The sequence below is a fragment of the Hippoglossus hippoglossus genome, chromosome 6 (genome assembly GCF_009819705.1).
Source record: "Hippoglossus hippoglossus isolate fHipHip1 chromosome 6, fHipHip1.pri, whole genome shotgun sequence".
In the NCBI taxonomy this organism is placed as follows: Eukaryota; Metazoa; Chordata; class Actinopteri; order Pleuronectiformes; family Pleuronectidae; genus Hippoglossus; species Hippoglossus hippoglossus.
The window spans coordinates 16575619-16596884 of NC_047156.1; the positions used below are offsets into that span (position 1 = coordinate 16575619).

At 40.0% G+C, this 21266-nt stretch overlaps 1 protein-coding gene across 1 annotated transcript in view; it reads right to left on the minus strand.

Annotated features, from left to right (window-relative positions):
• The window catches only part of LOC117763324 (tumor protein p53-inducible protein 11-like), a 39214-nt gene that overhangs the window by 16385 nt on the left and 1563 nt on the right, over positions 1-21266 (minus strand). The window contains exon 2 of the mRNA XM_034588340.1: positions 16924-16988. The gene's annotated coding sequence lies outside the window, so the exon portion shown is untranslated. The remainder of the gene's footprint in view (positions 1-16923; positions 16989-21266) is intronic.

The window sequence follows — 21266 nt, forward strand, 5'->3', positions numbered from 1 at the left end:
CAATATGTTGGATTCATGTTAATGTGTATTTAAAGACATTTAAATTTGTGGGAAAAAAATTGGTTAATCAACCAAAAATTCCGCGACCCCCCTGTTGAAGACCTCTGCCTTAAAAGATACGTTGGTGCTCGGCCAACAAGCTTTGATTGTTTTTCAAGTGATACAAAACATTTTTTAGGACAAAAACTCTTTTGATTACAAAATTATTTTTCAATCTTTACAATAAGGTTATGATTCCAGCTTGCAACTGCACCTGTTAAGCAGTTATAGTATTCCACTATAAACTAGAGTGGTACTCACACAGTAGAGCACATATCGCCGCCAAGGACAAACCTTATATTCAATCAAACTGCAACTAATTACTCCCTCAAATATGCCAGATTTTTTTCATCAAGATTCCATGAATCATTCCCTGAAAATAAAGGAAATCGTCCAAAAACAACAATAGAGTGATAAAAAAATTCCTTTATCAAAACCAAAGTTTAATGGGTTATTATTTGGCTGACATCCCATTCTTGTACTTCGTTTCGTGGAAAAGAGTTAATTTTAGCTAAGTCCAGGAAACAAACCAACACACCAACCAACAAACAAACAGACAGTGATGAAAACAAACTCCTTGGCGTAGGTAATAATTTTGATTGCAAAAAACAACAAATTATTGATAATCATTCATAATGATTATTGATATCTATTTGAAATTCATCATGTGGCAGCACATCTCGTGTTGTGTGTGTGTGATAATGGAAAAATGTCTGTCACCGCAAAAGTTCGTAGATGATATCAAAACGAAGGCCAAGTTCTCAAATGGGGTTGGTCCAACCCATGAGTGCCACCTACTCTTGTAATTATATAGTAATAATTAATGAGTGCTCATCAGCACGTTAAGATGTGGACAGCTGTCACGGCAGGTGTGATCACATCACATGGTGGTTTAAAGTCTAACTGCGCTGAATAGTGAATAGTGCCTGTGGATTTAAAGGGGACAAGCAATTGAGAGAATCACTGATCAATAATGAACCATCCACTTTGTCCTTGCGCGCACACACACAAACACAATCACACACACAAATAATAGGATGGCCTGTCTAAAAAGTGATGGCTACTCCACAGTAGGATCAACCAATACACAAAAAATATTTTAGTGCTGATAGTAATTTTTTCATTATATTTTCACTGAAAAATATAACAATGATGGTGATGTTTGCTGGGGTCTTATGTCTGGTTTGTAGGCTGGGTTGCCTCTACAGCACAACAATGCTTGATTTATAATGAATTGTATGTTGTGACACATTTTACCTTCAACAAAAAACTCTAGCTCCTGCAATCCAGACATTGCATTTGACCATATTACTATTTCGATACAATTAATTGTTAAGCCCTACGCCATAGGGCAATTCTCTAGAGGAGTAAAACAAGATAAATTATTGAACCACTCTCCTGTGGATGAGGAGAGCAGCTCTAAAAGGGAACAGAGGGAAAAACAATCAGTGCTACCAGGAAACAACAAAGTGCTCACTTTTCCTACAAATGGAAAGTGTACCATCGGAGATGGAGGCACAAGGTGAGCATTGAATACAAACAGTTGAAACCGTGTATAGTGATCATGCTTATCTCGGGCCAAATTGATCACTATAAGCAGTCGATTACTATAACTGAATTGTGTAGCTTCTGTATGATAGTGCGAGGTCATTTACACTGTGTTTTAAGCCTAAATGTCCACTACCGGAAGTGGCTATGCTAGTAGACATAGCCAAACGATGGTGTGCCTGAGGGTACGTGAACGCAGTACATTTAGGTTAAAAACATGGTGTAAATGATGCAGTTTCCAGTCGAATATGAATGTCAGGACTTGCGGACACTTGGATGACACCACACCAGCAGTCTAGAAGCATTTTATGTTTTTTTCGGTAGTTTTATTACGTCTGAAGAAGCGGTCGCAATTGACTTCAATTGTATTGGATTTGGCTGCATCGCTGTTTACCCCTGAGACTCCTAAAGTGTTTTGTGGACTCAAACACTTCACTCACCCCTCCATCGGCATAGTGGTGAGTAGATAATGGGTGAATTTTATTTTTGGTGAAGTATCCCTTTAATCCAACAATCTTCTCACAGCCTCAATACCCACCCTGCATGTTTCCTTTATTGTTATGCTCTACCACCATGACCCCATCAAAATATGTGGTACATATCAATGTATGCCTTGGTAAATCACACGCTTTTCTCACATTCTAAAATACCCTTGCAAGTCTCTGCCTCTCCATACCACTGCTCCTTGACTTGTCAGCAATATTGATGCAGTTGCCTAGCAACTGCCAATGGAACAATGGCTTCTTCAATATTGAAAGCACCTTTCATGATTGTAACCACCTTTGATAAGGGGGTTTCTGCTGAGAGTCAGTGCTATTACGCAGCCGCTCTTCTTACTATCACCAGTGACATTTTAGGATAAATAAAGATTCTGATCTGTATTCAGTAAATTGGAGTAGAGACAGGTTTTCCTTATGAGTGGCTTCTATTCAAAATAAAAGACAAACCAGGGCTGGGGAGCATTTTTCCTATGAAGGGTCAGGCTAGAACTGCTTCTCATCAGTGAGGCATCTGATGTCGGATATGATGATACTTGCAACTAGTCTTTGCAAGAGTCAATTTTGAGAGGAACTGTTTACACAAAGTTTCTGAAGGTTTCAACAAGCTAAAGTTAAGACTTTAAGATCATGATGAATTCATTTTAATGTAATTAATTTAATTTTAAGATGTGTGAAGTGTGACATATATGAAGGGACATCAGAGTCTCAAAATTACTTATACTTCCCTACGATTGAAGATAAGGTGAAGTAGCCTGGTAGTGAATAATCCAGGAAACGTCACATTATCTCGCAAACTGCAGGAACAGACAGTAGGTATCCATAGTCTGTCCCACAACCAAGATGAGCCTATTGAGAGAAATTCAGACCAGGGAGTTTGTAGGCAGTCAGCTATCAGTTCCATGTTGGTCTTATTTGTAATTTTATTACTCCATTCTATATATCTATCGTTGAGAAAGAATTACAACACATGGAGACATGTTGCCAATATATTTATCTTGAAAAAATAACTAATTTAAAGACATATTTACAATTTAAAATTTAGGCCTAAAGTTAGTGCAGAATAGCAAAGACGTTTAGTTCCTTTTATATCCTTAGAACTCCTACCAGCGTATTCAGTTGTCATAGCAGGCTTTTGTTCTTGCACTGCAGAAAAATGCAGTGTTGCCCTTTTCCAGTTGCACTTGCAACAGCATTTCTTGACAGTTGCCATGATGTAAGTCGGTGATGACATATAACCACTAGGTGCATGTTGTGTTCACCCTGATAGTGACCCCGTCTGAGGGGCAAGTTAGTCTACTACTTTGTGTTATGGTGACATACATATGTACTCTATTTGTGAACCCAAACACATCACACCTGGATGATAGAGGGCTCAGAGACGAAGAATAATTGAAAAGATGAATTAGGAGCTGAAAAAAGGAGAAAGCAGTCCATTATGGGTGGCCATGATTAAAATTTCAACAGACACAGAGGATGTATTGAGATGCTGTCAAGATAGAAAAGATGAGTATAGAAATACGTGGGAGCTGTCTACAGGGGTGACTTGGAGAATTACTATTATAGTATAGCTTTAAAACCCTTAGAGTCCTATTGCCAAAATCTTTATCGTTCTACCTACATGGACATTTAAGAGTGAGAGCATAAATGGTCCGGTAACATACAGGCTTTTCTTTACCATTGGAAGACTGAGGCACATGCAGCACCTAGACATTTATTGCAGATTTTTAATACTCTGGAGAGTAGAGAGAAGAATGAACCAAAAGCTGAAAACTATGTACCAGTAATAATCACAACTCTCTCTCTCTATGTTCTTTCTGCAGACTTTGTGACAGAACATGTGCTGTGGAAATGAAAAGCTGCTAAACATAGGAGAAATATATTGAGAGAATTGAGGTGAGAACTCCCTAGAAAGATGTTCTGTAAAAAAAAAAAGAATAATTGGATCACAAGGACAAAAGCAGTGTGTGGGTGTAGAGGATCAACTGTGAACAAATGTGTTACTCAAAATAAGAAAGCAGACTCTACAGCCTGCTCATCTCCCCCTGCTTTTCCATAAATAACCGGAGACACAGTTGCCCAATAGTTTCTAAATCCCCTCACCACCATGTTTGGGATCTCTAGTGGGACTATGTAGAGCCGGGATAATAAAAAAAAATAAAAAAAACCCAATTCAACTCAACAGACTCTAGAAACAAGTGAGGGAGGTTAGTCCTGAGTGGCGTGTCTATCTCTTGTGTGCACTCACAATGATTGACTGGACTCAGTAATTGTATTGCCTCTCGTGGTTAGTGTTAATGTTGTGGATTTGTCATTGCCCTGAGGAATATTGGAGCTTCAACACAGTATGCTTTCAAGCTGAAAACAGGGAGGATCAAGTCTCCGTGCTCTATTGGAGTTACAACAAGCCTCATTGACTCTCAGGGGATTACAGATGTCCTAACAGTGCTAAGGAGGTGCTTGTTTGATTTACTGGTTCAACTGACTTAACTACCTCATCTGGCCCTGAGGTTGGAAAACAATTGGTGACTGAAAAATATCAAAGGGATTACCATAAAGGTTTATACTCTGACATGAATGGTTCCCATTTCCATTTGATCGGAGTTGTCACTTATCTAGTGAATTACCTTTACATCTATGAGATGGATGGACGCACATTTTTGAACTGACTTGCATAGTTCTCTGACAATCTATTATATGGATTTATGCAATTATGTGTGACCACATCTACTCACTGAGAAGAAGACAAAGGCATGAGTTCCCTTGATCCAGAATAACATGACTGTCTTGTGCCCCAGGGGAAGTGGATAACTGTGGAACTTTACTTTGAAGTCTCAGTTCTGCAACAAGCTCAACAAAGACTCAAAACAGTTCAATGGGAGATGCAGACATGCAGAGTTTCAGCCATTCCTTTCTTTCGTAGTGGGTGGCATTTCAAACAGTCAAACTAATTTGTGGTACAGCTTCTCTTTTGCAGCATATTTTACAGATATACTGTACATCCATTCTTCAACATCTTCCTGATTCACAAATCACTGCCGGATGATGGATCTGGTGCCGTTTCTTTTCAGATCTAATTCGTCTGCCTCCATTTTCTATTATCAATACAAAACTCTACAAATATCTATTCACAACTCCAACTCCAACCAAGCACAGTCAATAGAAGTAGAATAAAACACAGTAAGGCAATGAAACGTGGTGACACCAGGGTTGTTTTGAAAAGGTGAAAACTGTTAATTCTGTTTATTCTTCTGCCCACAAGGGTCAAGATGAGATAATATGAATTGCAATAAGAAAATATATCTTCAAATTTAATAGAGTTGAATCAACACAGTTCTAACACGACTACAAAAACCTCTATACAATATATTTAGTCAGTCCCTGTGATTGTTGTCAGATCAGAAACAAATGTTATGAAGGAGCAACAGATTACTAAGAGATAAACATGAAGAGTCTAAAATGGCCCCAGTCTTCTCCCTATGGCTCTGTGACAGCACATTTCATCAGTACAGCATAGTTGAGTGTGGGCACTTATAGCATACATCATATAATGCAAAATGAGAGATTGATCCTGTTGATGTATCCAGTTATCCAGGGGTGATGAAACTCAGCTCAAGTAATGGATTCCTTGCCTGACAGATGCTGGCTCTGATGTAGTGGACATTACAAATGAGGTTCAGTTGTGGTAAAATAAAGAGAAAACTGATGAACACAGGAAGCAGAGTTTACTACAGCTGGCGGCAATAAACAAAAGACAATGGAGGAGGCAGTGAATTCCTGTCTTGAGGTCTTGAACAGGCCACCAATACATGGCCTGGAAACCGTATTCTACACAACACAAAAGATCTGGAAATGCAAGCGGTCTGTGTTAACGGCTCCTCAGTTACTATCAATGGATTATTGTGCGTGTGAGTCAAACAGATTAAGGCTGTTGTGTAATCATCTGGGGACATTCGACATGAGATGAACTCGCCCTAATGAATCCAAAGATAAGGAGTTTCCCTGTCTAATATTCAGTTATTACATCGCACTAAACCGAGGGAATTTACCCTCTTGTTGCCTGACTTACTCTGACGTGATTACGCAAGCGTGTTGCTGGAGTGATGACTGAAGATCTTTGGGTAGTCACAATTACACACAAAGCCGAGTATACAAGCACTAACTGATCCTGTGATATGATCTTACTAGAGCATCTATGAAAGCAAGGTTTTAACAATGATTATGATGTTAAAATTAACATCCTGATGCTGTGAGATACTGTCATTCAGAACGTGGATCTCTGAACAATTATTTCGAGCACTATCCAATCCACTCAACCATAAGGATTGTGGATAATGACAGGGTTCACAGGACTGCAGTCCAGCTGCGTCTCTGTTGACTCCCTGCGGGTCTCTCATTCTAGTGAAGGCAGCCCACCGTCCCTCCTGGCATTACTACTTCTCCTCTCCTTCCTATATTAACCACTAGGAGGAAAATAACACATTGAATACACTATTTTTGCAATGATGGTTTGCACACAGTTGTGTTAAACTTACATGTTAACCTTAGACACACTATAAAACCTGGTAACCTTTGAGATTAAGGCTACAAACAACCCATATTGAAACACTTTCCACTTCCAAGCTCATTCTGGAGGAGCTAGTACTAAAAAAACAAATCATAGAGGGAGTGACCGCAGTACGACTTGACACTGCTTTATACTTTATACTCTACACGCAATGCACATTTATATATTGGTGTGTCAAATAGACAGGTGGTTTATTTTTACCATCTCTTACTCAGTGCTCATGTGGGGTACAGGAATGAGGTGGAGGTGCCAGTGATTGTTTGGTGTTTCCATCTCTGGAGGCATCTTGACACGGCAGGCTCACCGTGAGGCCAGCTCAAAAGCAGTGGAGACATGTTGAGCTAAAGCAGAGCTGACACTTAATGCACCCGCGCAGCTGGGAGGTAAACAATCTCCTCCGAGGAGCAAAACCATCAAGAAAATAAACTATTCATTTATGTAAATAAACACATCTTTTCTGCATTGTTTATTCAGTAAAAATAAAAGTTTTCAGATCAGTAAACATAAGCACCAATATGTCTGTCAAGGCTAATATCAGTTGATTTTTAGTCAGCGAACGGAATCAGTGGGTATGTACTTACAATTAATTTTGATTTGCTCATCTCTGCCATGGTCTGTTACTTCAGTGTCACAGTGATTTAAAGATGAGTGATAATTACAATTACACAGAAAATCTAATTAAAAAGCAGATCCTGTCATCATTATTGTAATTAATGACACATCAACCAAAGCTACAACACTTTCACAAATTATTAAAAATTATGCCAAAGCTGTAAAAAAGCTATGGACTTTAAATAATTAAACTATATACACCCAGTTATCAAGACCATGAGTTTTGTTAAGGCAGGATTTACTGAATAACTGCAGTATTAGACGAAGTGCATGAACAGTGTTCATAACTCAGCAGGGTTAAGTCGGACAAAATGAAGGCACTGGAGGTTTAGTGGAGTCAAAAAGAGGAAATACCAGATGTCAAAAGTTTGTTGTCCAGGGTAACTGTTCACCAGGACTAATTATACGATCTAATGAGGCGGTCTTTAATGACGCACAACAAGCGCTTATTAGTGGATAAAACTCTGCAAACCCAAATATTTTCCCCTCAGGACTGCTGGGAGATTACAGGAGACTTCTTAACATTTCAAGGGTAACCACAAACACTTCATCACAGAGTTGTGTGGTGCAGTGACCGTGAAAAGGGTTGTGTCACTGCACTTTGTGGATTAAGGCAAATTACATTTAGCTTTAACCTGCACTGCTACAATGCTCTACATTTTCACTTGTAGGTCACAATTAGACTTATCACTTGCATTATCCTTGAAATGCACTAGCAGCAGACAGTGGTGGTAACTGTGATTGGTAAAACAACAGGGGAACCATTACGGTTATGTGGTTGTATGGATTGTACAAGTGCATCTTAATAAGAGCAGTGAGAAATATATTATGTATAATAAGTAGATGGCAACTGGTAATGATCAGTAAAAGCAACATTATGAAAATCTCAGCGGTGGTTGAACACTGCAGTTTATAAATGGTGGTAAATGTTTTTTTCTTAATGTTTCTCTGCTGCAGAGAAAAATAATAATACAAAATTGACTATTTCAATTGTATCACATTTGACAACATAATTTTGTGTTCTGTAGCTCCCCGGGAGCTCAGTCTCTGCTACCAACAGTTCCATTGATCCATTTATATATTTATATACAGCCCACTGTGGCCAGATTAAAAAAACTGTTTTCCTCACATTCTGAGGAATGGTTAGAGAAACAAGCTGTGAAAAATCCCTGTACAAAAACCCTGGTGCAACAGGCCTATAGTTTAGGTTAAGAGATTAAAGAAAAGAAGAAAAAAAACACTGTCTGGCTTTCTGACCCATAAATCTGGGCCTGTAGGTACATTTTACTGCCATACAAGGCTCCACCACTCACCAAATGCAAGTAAAATTCTTCTTTAGCAAATCAAATAAATGAGTTCAGTCACCATTGGTGGGTTCCTTTTGTAGACGGACTTCATCAAACTTTTTTTCCGCTTCTTTGATTGACTCTTACTGTCAACCATTGCAAGAGCTTGACACAATAGATTGGACAATGTCATTTCTGGTGCCAGGATATTGATGATATAAACATACCTAGCAGTAAGCACTAATCCCTACAAAGTATGAAGTGATATTTTGATGGTATTTTATCAGTTCTTCTGCTGCTATTATTTCCCGCAGCTGCCCACCACAACAAAAAACGCATGCATAGTCTGTATACACTTCACTGTGGGCGTTCATGCAACACACAAGAAGCTCAGGCAGGCAGACCATCGCCCCAGCTCTATATACTGCTGGATGAGTACTGTGTGTGTGTGTGCATGTTTGTGTCCCAGCTATGCCAAGCGTGTAGGGTAATCAATACAACCAATCAATCATCTAATCCAACTGGTGACTCACCCTGGCAGGCGTTTAGATAGTTGGAAGGTCTGTCTTTACTCTCACAGGTCCAAGTACTGTGACTACCCCTAATGGCATACACTTTTCTGTAGCTGCAGCAACATGCTGGCACTGATCTCACACAACAGGAGAAAATCACTCCCAACAACAAACCCGCTAGCTACAACTGAGTCACGTTTAAACAGGTGCAGACAGGGCGGAGGAAAAGATGAGATCAAAATCCCAACATAGAGAGACTGGGTGGGACCCATATTTAAATAGTATTCCAATATTCATGGCTTGGTTATACCATATTTCAAATACTATGTTTCAAAAATACAAAATCGCCATGCAGATTAATAAATGATACAAATTTAAAATTGTTCAAATGAAAATGTTCTTTATCTAACCATTACTTAGTAGTAGTAGTACCCTCAACTACCCACGGTCACAGTGTGCCCTTCACCCACAGAAAACACTGAATTATGCAGTTCTATGGCCAGTTGAGAAGTATTTTAGCCAGTTTCACGTTTACTCGAGCAGACCAAAGAAATAATTCTAAACCCTGTCCCACACTATATGACCCATATGACTAAGCAATTTATAACCCCGTTTTACATTCTTCTATTCACTGAGCTTGTTGACGACAGAAGAACTAATCAGGGAGTAGGATAATCTGCAATTACTACAAGTAGAGTAAACATGTTTCTGTGTTACTGAAGGGAAATCCTCACGGTTGGGGATATTTTCTTTCGTTCCATGTCAGTGAATTAAGTGTTAAAGCAACTGATTGAACAGCCCCAAGACTAAGAACAGCATTGGATGGAAAGACAGTCTGTCACTGATTTTTTAAAGACATACCCTAGTGAACTTGTGAAAGTACTGTTTGCAAGTGCTTCTGATTGTAGATATACTGTCTTAAGTACAAATCAACCAGTGTCAGTTTAACTATAATTAAAACAATGTTACTTGAAGAGAATATTGATCCATGAGGTGCAACAATATGACAAGTTCACCCTTGCTCAGCCTGCTGGAGTGCTACCTGGTTGCTAGGCAGCCGTGCTGAGTGACGAAGACGACTCACTTGCAGGATCATTCTGCGTCACTAGGGATTAGTTCATGTGGAAATAATTGCAAGATAAAGGTCAAAAAGAGAACCTTGAAATATCCACCATATTGCCATTTATGCTATTATTATTATAACATTTTTATCCTTTGCCATCTCACCTCCTCCCATGAACATGTGTAAGCAAGCATGTCATATATTCCGGGGCTCATCATTCTAGCCATGATAGTGGTAATTGATGCACACACACGTATGTTGGTTCACACAGCAATAAACATACTTCTATTGCTTATAAATTTCAGATGAGCCGACAAGAGTATTCCATAAATCCACTAACATCAACATTAGTGTGCAGGTACACGTCAATTTTCAAGTGTTAGGCCAGAAGCTCATAAGACCAAGAACAACAAATTCCATTTTATTAGCATGTCATTTTCCTAATTGGCCTGTGTGGAAAAAACACAATTTTTGTACCTCACACTGCAAAAGCATTGAAGAAAATATCAAACAATACATGACAGCAATTACCAGGAATGTGCCATTTCTTTAGTTTACGAGACACAAAAGGTAGTAATGACTTAGCCTGGGTCGGGTAAGCTAGAGATATTATACAGTTTGTTCTCTGCTTTAATGGCTGTAAAGACAGCGCAGGAACCGTGTCATTTAAAATGCTTTGTGTCCCAAATCTCACTTGTGAAAACCCATCTTGCTTTCAGAGAGGCCTTCAAACTCCTTGATTTAGCACTAAAACCAGTCTTCCGAGATTCTATTTCATCATGCCACTGGTACAACATGCCCCAAACACTGCAGGCACTTGCTGTTGTTTTACCACGCGATGTTTTCTGTCAAATTACTTAAGAATCTGACCAAGCATTCGATGTATTACACTCATCAATTTTCAAAACTACAGACACAATGAGGTTAGTGCTCAGGCACTGCAGTTTGCAACTCAGCCCTCGTTTTGTCTCAATAGAGCAGCCTCTTGTGATGCAATTGAAAATGCGTGCAGTGTTTCCCATAGACTGTGTGAGTCTGACAGGGTCTAATTTGTCACGCCACAGTTTAATAATGATGCAATTTTGTTTTTACACTTCTCATAACACAAAAGAATCTCTAACTCTGTGTTTCAGACCAGTGCTTCACTGTAAAGCTGTGTGCAGCACTATCTGCCCCAATCTCTGTCTCACATTGAGCGGTTGCACATGACAGCGTAGTGGGTGCATGTTACACGATCACAATGATCTACCCTTATCAGACAGTATTATTGCCGAATAGGCGCTCTTGCTTTTTGCTTTGCTTTGAGTCAGATAACTCAATTGTTCCAGCTAAACAGCAAAAAAAGAACTGTGTGGGTTTTATGACTAAAGAAAATAAAATTGACAGTGGGGCCATGACACCGAGTTACACCTGTAAGACAGACTTAACACTACAACCCTACTAAGAAGGTAACTAGTGGACTGATTACTTCAACATTATACAAATTGTACAAAAGAAAAACAAATTATTTCCGTGCTGTAGTTCTGGGTTTGAAAGTCTTCTCTCGTGAGATTTATTCCTGTGAGACACCTCGTTTCCAAGCTATAGGCCCCTGTCTGAGACAAAGAAACCTCATTTCATAATTTCATCAGACTGCCATTCTGTTACCCTGCTCAGATCCGATGACAGAAATACTTGAATCAATGCCCTTTATCAGTAGGCAGAGCACCTTCCATAAACAGTGCAATACAAACAGCTGCATCCATACCAACACAGGCACATACCATTCCTGTTACTATTCAGACTCTGATTGGTGTGTCCATCACTCTCCCACACTGCAGACAGAGTGAAAATAGTAAAGGTTATGAAACATTGCCTGTTACGACCTCGCTCAAATCTCCACCTTCCTCTAGACTGTCTGCAGGAATTATAAAACAGACTTTAAATGTTAGGAGCCTCTAATAGCATGTCATTCAGCACTAATTAGTTTTAATTACAGGGATATCGGGGGTTATGTAGTCTTGTGTTGCTGGGCAGCAATAAGTTGTACAAAAATAATCAACTGACAACATAATTTCAGTCATTTTCCTTGAGATGATAACTCTTCTGGGAAATCATATGTTTTTGTTCAGCCTACAGGTTTACAGAAGCAGTAGACACAGCTCACTTTACAAGTAGGCAGAGAGACGTAAATAAAGTCTTTGTTGTATAGCAGCAAAATGTTTTCGTCCTAAACAGCTCTGGCATACCTCGTAAGTCTGGCAAGGCATGTTTGTGTGTTTGTAGGCATGTGTGCAAAGCCTCTGATGTACTCTACTCAAATCACCCTTTCTGCCCTAAAAGCATTCGAGCCATTTTATCGACACCTCAAGAAAGCCTGTTACTGAATGATGTCTTTGTGTTGAGGTAAAACCAACTTACATCCAGGAGGAGAAACATAATCATTACTGCCAGTTTTGTCACACTCTATATTGTTAACTCATCCTCGGATATACCAAGGCTGTGTCTTGGTAAATGTGAGCGCGCCCCCACACAGCTTGCTAATCAGGTTTGTGTAGAGCACCACAAATGCCATGAGGGCTCAGCTGAGTTTACACAGAAACAAATGAGGGAATCAACCTTAGCCAACAGCAAATCGTTGTCTGCACAGAATGGTTAATGTTCAGGAGTGATGAGGAAGACATCTCATCTGGAAAGAGGCAGGGTTTGTCTCCTGGACCTGTTAACCTCACTTTATTCCTTTAGCAAGGGTCTGGTTGTGAGATCACGTGGAAACCACTCACATTGATACTCAATGCAATTCATTGTTTGTTACTATTAAAAAAAAACTTTATAAAAATATAAAACACTTTAATAATTCAGTTATATGTTTATAATTCATGCTGCAACTAAGAATTATTTGATACAGATTAATCTATTGATTACTATTGTGACTTAAAAAAAGCTCTGGTAGACAGACAATTACACAACAAATCCAGTTGGCAAGTTAGGTCCTGCAGCTTTGTAATTACATAAAGGCCAACTATTAGTTCCTAGCTGACAATTTAAACAATCTCACTACCCATTAAATATTTGGCTTTTGCTGTAAGAAGCTTGACAACACAATATTTCATAAAAAATGTACAAATTCTAGTGTTGTTTTTGTTCAAGATGCTATTTTTTTTTTTAGCAAAGAGGGTAACCTCAGCCATTAAGGGTTTGGGGAAATGGTGTGTTGTTGCAGTACCGAAGGTTTTGTTTTAGAAAGATGGTATTCAATTTCATGGATGTGGGAGCAAAAATAAGCAACACTATCTATTAAAATGATATGTTAGAATGGAAAAGGTGAGCATGGTCTGGGGTTTCTGTGCAGCATTATTAGATTAAATGGTGTTTTACTTAACAAAGCCAGTCTTGTAGAGCTTGAACTCCAGCACTGAGGAAAAGAAGTTCAGTGTCAACACTGTTTTCAAAGGTGTCCTAAGGCAAGGAAGCAAAAGTATATGTGGATCTTGCAACAAACACATCCACAGATAATGGATAACTGTTACTGTGTGTTTCCCACATACTCAGATTCTTGAACTATCTATCTGTGTATCTGTTGTGAATGGACAGCGAGTACAGTCCGGGCCCACGCACTCAGCACGCTGGGCACAATGCCTGCAAGACCTGCATGCTGGTCAAAGGAACGTGCACAGCTAAAGTACAAACTTCCAATGCAATGTCCTGCCTGCCTGCCGAGGAAAAACTCAGCAAGGAGTGACTGAGCAAATGAAGGCACTGTGCACGGTGCTACAAGGACAATGGCACAAATACAGGATTAGAGATCTTTTATCTTATGAGAAGCATTAAATATTTCATCAATTTTATAATGAAACTGTGGTTGCCCACACCCACATAACATAAAAAAATGTACCACCCTTTTACACCTGCACCTTATTGGTCAACTCTCTTCTCGTCTATGCTACTGTCTGATGTGACATACACTCATTTCATCACTGCAGGATCAGACTGCAGTTATTTAAAAATAAACGATAACAGTACTGTAATCGCTAACGCAGCAACCATTTGTCCAATGCCCACAGAGGGTCGTGTGAGTATCAATCAATCAGTCATCAATCAAATTTTATTTGTATAGCCCATAATCACAAATCACAATTTGTCTCACAGGGCTTTAACAAGGTGTGACATCCTCTGCCCTTAAGTATATGGAGAATGATGGAGGTATGAGTGACGTTTAGTGTTGGTACCCGCAGCAAGTGTTACTCTTTACAGCACACCAGGTGTGAAAGTGTAGAAAACAGGAGCTGTGGTAGGTGAGTCTGAATTCTATTAGTTACATAAGCCATGTTCAGACATGACCAACGGAATCTACCTGTAGTCTGACTTTCACACATGCAGTGGGAGGTTCTCTGCACAGACGCGTTCACAACAGCATCAAATCCTCCGCATTATTCAGCCGAGAGATAGAGCAGCCGAGTGCGGCGGACAGAGGCAGGAAGTGACGTATTTACTCCGCTGCTGAGATCATGTGATCATGTTTACAGCACCCCGACACCATCATCGGCTCTTATCACCAATAACTCTTTTGACATCTTCGTCGTCTTCGTGTATGACACCACTTTTTCACCAGGAGAATTTTGTTTTATTTTTGCTTTCGTCACATTTTAGAAGTGCCATCAACTCCCCAACTCCACTGAATCCAGTGGGGGATCCCCCGTTGCTAACTCTTATATAGTTTGGGCGCGAGCTTTGCTAATGAGGGCCGCACTTCATCATGCATGTCGACCAATAAACTGTACGTTGTGCTAAAAATCTAGAACCAAGGAATGCTTTAAAACGGTCAAACGTCACAATTCAGTACTACATAGTTCCCATTCTTCTCACATGTTTTCAGTAATGTTAAGAGACAAATGACTGATTTTGGTTTAAACGGCCTTTAAACACCCTGCTGCCATCCGCCACTCAGATCTTTGTGGGTGTCATAGCAGCAGCTGTTACCTCCCTGTGTTTTCATGATCTTTTTACCATATGGTGGGCCACAGGCAAAAGCTAATTTCAACATCTGAGTTTGGCGTATGTTGTAAGCACTCAGCTGTACTATTGTGGCTCTGATCTGTAGACTCTTCGTACTGTTTGACAGGTAGAAGAGGCGAGTGGTGAGTTGAGTCTGTTGTACTGTTTTCTGGTCCATGAAAGACTCTTCACATCCAAACTCAGTCCACACAGAAGTAGCCCCTCTTTTAAGTAAGAGCTCCTCACTTTGTCTTGGCTGGTCAGAGTCCTTTTTCTGACTCGCATATTGTTCCTCCATGTTTGTGTTGCCTTCTTGCAAATGTCCTGCTTCTATCTGTGCTGTGTGAACGCAAAGCATCATCCAAGAGTCCAATTTTTAGCCCAATGAAAGAAACCGTAGAGTATTATATTACACAATATACATTTTTCTATCATCATGCAAATTATATATGTGCATAAATATATATATCCTATTGCAAAGCCCTATGACACCCTACTCTGAGGTACATGGTTTGTAAGCAATGTTGCCAACTGGGATTTGCTTACATTAACTTCTGAGACAGTTTAAAGTTTAATGTCCTTCCTCTCTGTTGCTGTGTGGTGCTCAGCTGTTTTTTTTAATATCATTCACAATGAGATTTATTTTCAGCAAGAAAGGCTGCTTATAAATGGCTTATCACGGGTTCCAATGTGTTTGTGCCCAACACAGACTTGTGTTCCAGCTGCTCCTTGGCTCAGTGACTGTATTAACACTAATGCTGAAACGTTTACTGTAGCTGAGCGTCTATGTTAAGTGCTGTGTGTTTAGCATTCAGTTGTTTCTAGCATTCAGTTGTTTCTAGCACTCTCCCTTGCAAAGACAATAACTGATGACATTTCATAAAGTTTAATAAAACATGTTAACTCCACACAGAACCAGGATTTGAACCAAGAACCTTCTTGCTGTAAGGATATAATCTATTTACTCCCTGTATCACAGTGCCCCCCCCCCCAGTTTCATAATAAACCAAAAGATTTTTTACACTTCTCCTGACATAAAAGATATCTCTCTCTGAATCAGAGAAACAAGCCCTGAAGGTACTGACTGCTTTGACAGTGAGCCCCCTTTTACTACTTTTGTCACCAAATCAGTGGGTTTCTGTTCCAGTCACAGAGAATCTACTTTAATGAAGCAACCTCTAGATTAACTGAAACGTGAAGTGATCCATGATGCACTAAAGAGCACGCACTAGAGTAGCAAAAGTAGCAACAGTTCAGTGGGATCCAAATGATCAGTGATGAGCTGCTGCTAGGTTTCAAAATCGAAGTGTAATCAGTGAGTCAATGAACTGGACAGAACGACAACAGGATGAGGAAACCATATGGCTCTGAGGTGATGGGGTAAATCTATGACGAGATAAGGCTGCCACCTCAATTTTAACATTTAACAGCTTAGATATTCACATTTCTTACCAATGGGGTCAGTTAACCAGACGTATAATGAACGCATTGAGACTAATAGATGTGATGTATGAGTGCTGCTGAGGAGAAATGAAAGGAGACTTTGTCAAAATGGCAAATGGAGAGAATGTGAAACCATAAAAAAAAAAAAAGTTCCATGCATGCAATCAGAGAAGCAGTCAAAACAATCACAATGCTCCACTGTGAGAATGAATACATACAGACTCCTCACAACCAGTCTCCACAGCAGAGCTTGTTCAACAGCTGACCAGCACAGCCTGGTATATTCCTCATTTCCAGTGACTGCAGGCCTTTTACCACACACTTAAAAATTACTAAACCATATACATACATGAAGTGAAAAACAATTCTAACTTTGACTTACTGAATTTGGGAGGGAGATGATGCTCCTGCTTTTCCGAAGATCCTGTGACGTCCTCTGAAGTTCACCTGTCAAATGAAAATCAAATAACAACATATTTTAAAATGAAAAACACAAACTTATGGTCTGAAATCTCTTGGAAGAATAAACCAGAGATTGTTTGAGAAAATAAAAGTGGATGCGAGCAAGTCGAACTAAAGAAAGCAGCAGATGTTTCAAGCATTGCAATAGGAAGTAAAGAGGTTATCAAAGAGGATGAATCCAAGATAACATTTTTGAGTGAAATGACTTGCCCAATATACACAGACATTTTCCACAATGTTGTCCCACCACTCAACAATGGAATTGCTTTTCTGTCAGTTCCCCAGATACAATCAATGAGTTGAGCTGCTTCTGCTGCCATAAAACAGCTAGGTCTGAAAAGCAGCATATGGTCTTAGCTTCTCTAATCTTGTCCACTGGAAATAAACACTAGCGTGTGTGCTGTGGGGTCGTTATTAAGGCCTAAAGCTACACCCTCGTCACACTAGTAAGTAGGAAATTAAAAGCAAAGATGCCAGGAAGAAAGCCATCCTCCATGGCAGAACAATATTGCTGGTCCTTAGAGACAGACCAGAGGTCGGCGAGTGTTGGAAGATGAAACTAAATATAGTCAACCATCAGCTTGCTTAGCTAAATCATATTTGTTTCTATTCTTAGACTAAATCTAAAGCAAGAATCACCAAATCAATATAAGTAGAAGAGACCTGTAGTGAGTGCTGTTCTTGGGAAAAATGAACAACACATCCATTATTAAATTATCATATATAAATAAACAAGAAAGTCTTGTGGCAAAGATGCTCAACAGCTACTCGCTGTGTTACGGTCTCTGATCTGTCAGGGCCAAGTGCCCCAGGCAGTGAACCTACTACCCTCACAATACAGAGGCCTGCAAGTGTACATTTGTAGAGTTGAACTATAAATAAATTCAACCTAAAATGATATCGCTCACAGTTTGTTGTGCCATCGGTGGGCTCGGCTTTTAGCTCTAATTAAACACAGGGAAGTTAAAACAAAAAGGTGGTCACCATCTGCTTTGGCCAGCCAGCATGCGGCATGCCAGGAGTGTGTGAGAGACCTGTGGGGCTTCCCAGAGCTGTACCCAGTGATAGTCCTTGCTTCAGTGCCTCTTCACAAAAACCACACAGAGACAAAAAAACATCTACATGTACTACTGTTTAACTCTCCAGGGATCATATCAGCCTCACAGTCTAGCTCCACTGAGACCAGATCAAGTCTCCCTTCCATTTTCACTCAACAGTGAATGTGACTGCTTTGAACAAGGAGGCCATAGCATAGTGTAATGTTTAAAGTGCACTTGTATGACGGTGTTTACTATTTCCATGTGAAACATAGAGCAGTGTTGTTGTTCAGCCTGAGGACCATTAGTTAGAAGAGTTTGCAGAAAAGGCTAAAAGAGTCTTTGCGTGTTGGCTGTGAGGACAATATCCTGCAGCCACAAGTGTTAAAAGTGTAAAAAAAAGGTTATCAGGTCAGATCTGACCCATTTAACAGAGCCACTTCTTAATTCTGACAGTGGAGTGTTACTCTCTTAACTCTGTGAAAATACCTCGTGTTTTTATCATGCTTGCTTTGAATAAGATGACAGTGATGCTGTTGAGCATATACATGAGAAGGAAAAATTGCTGATGGCTGCTTCAGTGCAGCCACTATTACAGATGTCCTGATACTGATACCACCATCAGAAGTGCCTCAGATACTGCTGGAAATTCCGGGCATTGACGAGTAGGCAAATCTATCTACTGAACCAATACCACATCTTTAAAGTACATTGGTCTTATCAATCATTAATTATTCAGCTACTGTTTTTAGTGGCAAAGAAGAAGTGCTTTCCAGTAGTGTAGCAAAGTCCAGGGCTAGCTAAAATGTCAACAATTTGACAATAATTCAGACAGATAGATTATAAAATAAGTTCTATGGCATTAATTCTGCATATGTATTTGTTTTTCAGCTTGGGTTTACGCTACGCCAGGCCATACAGCAATGATAGCAATCATCACTTCCATACAGAGTTTGTAGCATACAGCTTTTAAAATATGTAATGTAAGTTTCGTACTTAATATCGGCTGATAGTCCAGGTATGGGAATCGAAATCAGGAAGGGAAGATGGTACTGAAACATCTCTAGCCACTATCTTCAACAGTCATCCACTGTTGCTTACTCCGAGCCTTTTTAAAAGATATTTTGGGGGCATTTTTGCCTTGATTGATAGAACATCTAAAGCGTGAAAGGAGGAGAAAGAGGGGGCGATAAGCAGCAAAGGGCTGCAAGCCAGAGTTGAACCTGCAGCCCAGCACATGGGGCACCAACTCTAGCAGGTGAGCTACCAGGCACCTTAACTCCATGACAATTTCATTAACTTCCATCAAGTTGAAAATTAAGTCACCATGGTTGCTAAGAACAGAGAAGAATCCCCACTTCATTTTTCCTCATTCCTGAGATTAGAAATCCCTGCCCACCCACAGAGCCTGGATGATATATGGATTCCTGATTAAAAACAACTGTCTCATTTATCTCCTCATTCGACATCACATTTTCTTTACTGTGAGCTATCAGGAATGTATGAGCCACCATGTTGCCTCCCTCATGTTATTGGCCGACGCAAGCCTGCACCTTGGGTCTGGTCTTTGTTGTGTGTTGGAGTGCTGGTACCATTACAAACATGAGCAAGCTCATGTACCTTAAGCAGTTGTGTAATTTTGAAGGGAAAAATACAACGGTCTCTTCTTCAACGTAAACAAATTGGGCAGGTGGAGGTGGTAAAATGAGTTAAACGTACATGTCAGTCATCCGGTCATCTAACCTCACAGGAAATGGGACTGAAACTTTCCCTGCAGACTGGTTAACAGTATGCTACAGCTCAGTTCACAGCACCAACAACATGAGTGTTCATGAGAGTGCTGCATTATTGCTGAACTGCACTTTAGACAAGTCTTGACATGTCGAACACTAACCTGAATTATTAGGTGTTAAGAAGACTCTCACACCAAGTGATTCATGGCTCTTGAGAGCAGCCATGACCTACTCCACCAACTGCCCTCACTACCTTTACAGTCAGTTTATTTTGATAGTTAGACTAAATGTTGCGTAAAAGTGCAAGGGAGAGGAAAGGTACAAATGAAACAAACGTCTTTCATTTTCATACAAACACTACAGCACATTGGCCAGCTTGTTTTGTTGGTCACGGTTCAGGGCATTTATGTATTTTTCAGTTCATTTGAAATGGACTATGAAGAATGTGCAGAAAAAAAAATTCATAAAAAAAGTCAATGGGGAAAAAGATCCTTGAGGCAATAAACAGAGACAATGGTTAAAGGATCCTCCAGCATCATTTGGCTCTTCTGTATGGAAGCATAATGGCAAATGTGTGCAAGCACCGTGCAACATATGTGGGTTATTCTAGCAGTGGTGCTTCCAATACGGTGAACCATTAAAGAAGTAATCACCAAGATGTGTCTGTCCTCCCATTCAGAAGCGAAAGCCATGCAGCCATACTGCACTTCATGGTGATGACTACCGTCTATGTGGCCATGTTTATAGGAAAAACAAAGCTGCAGGTTTTGTTTGCCCTTATAAGAAAATCTATTCTGCTAATTTAGATTTGACTATGATGAAGCGTTTATCCCATACACAGCAAGGAGGGTTCGGTTTCACCTGTGTCTGTTTGTTTCTCTCTTTGCTTGTTTGTCAGCAGGAATATGCAAATGTTACTAAACCTCCAGAGGCCTGTACTACGAAGCAGGATTTGCAGTTATCGGGGTAACTTCAGGTTTACTTCGGGGTTTTTAGTCCTACGAAGCTTGTTCACTTCTTATCGGGGTAAATCACCATGGTAACTTAAGCTGAACGGCCATACGTAGTTATATATTTTTATCCTTCCCTTTAAAATAGGTTTATCCTATGAAATTAAATATTTATTCAGAATGGGGGAGAGATAGTTAACAGATTTACCTTGTGACGTCGCCATCCCTCCCTCCCTCCCCCTCTCTCTCTCTCTGAGACTTGCGGAATTAGACCTCACCAAAATGACACTACACTGTGGTGCGGCACACACTCTCCTTAAAGGGAAGCATAAGGGATGTTTAAAACAATGTCTAGTTTGTTAAGTCCATCCTCGCCGCTAACACATCCACTACATCTCAATCACTCTCTGTTTCCAGATGCACCAGACGCATCCTGTCACCTAACAAAGGCCCACAGTCCCATTCCGTGCACCATGGCAGTAAAAAAATAGGTCCATATGTTTTTATTGACTCGTAATTGCAAATGTTTCCACAACAGTGGGG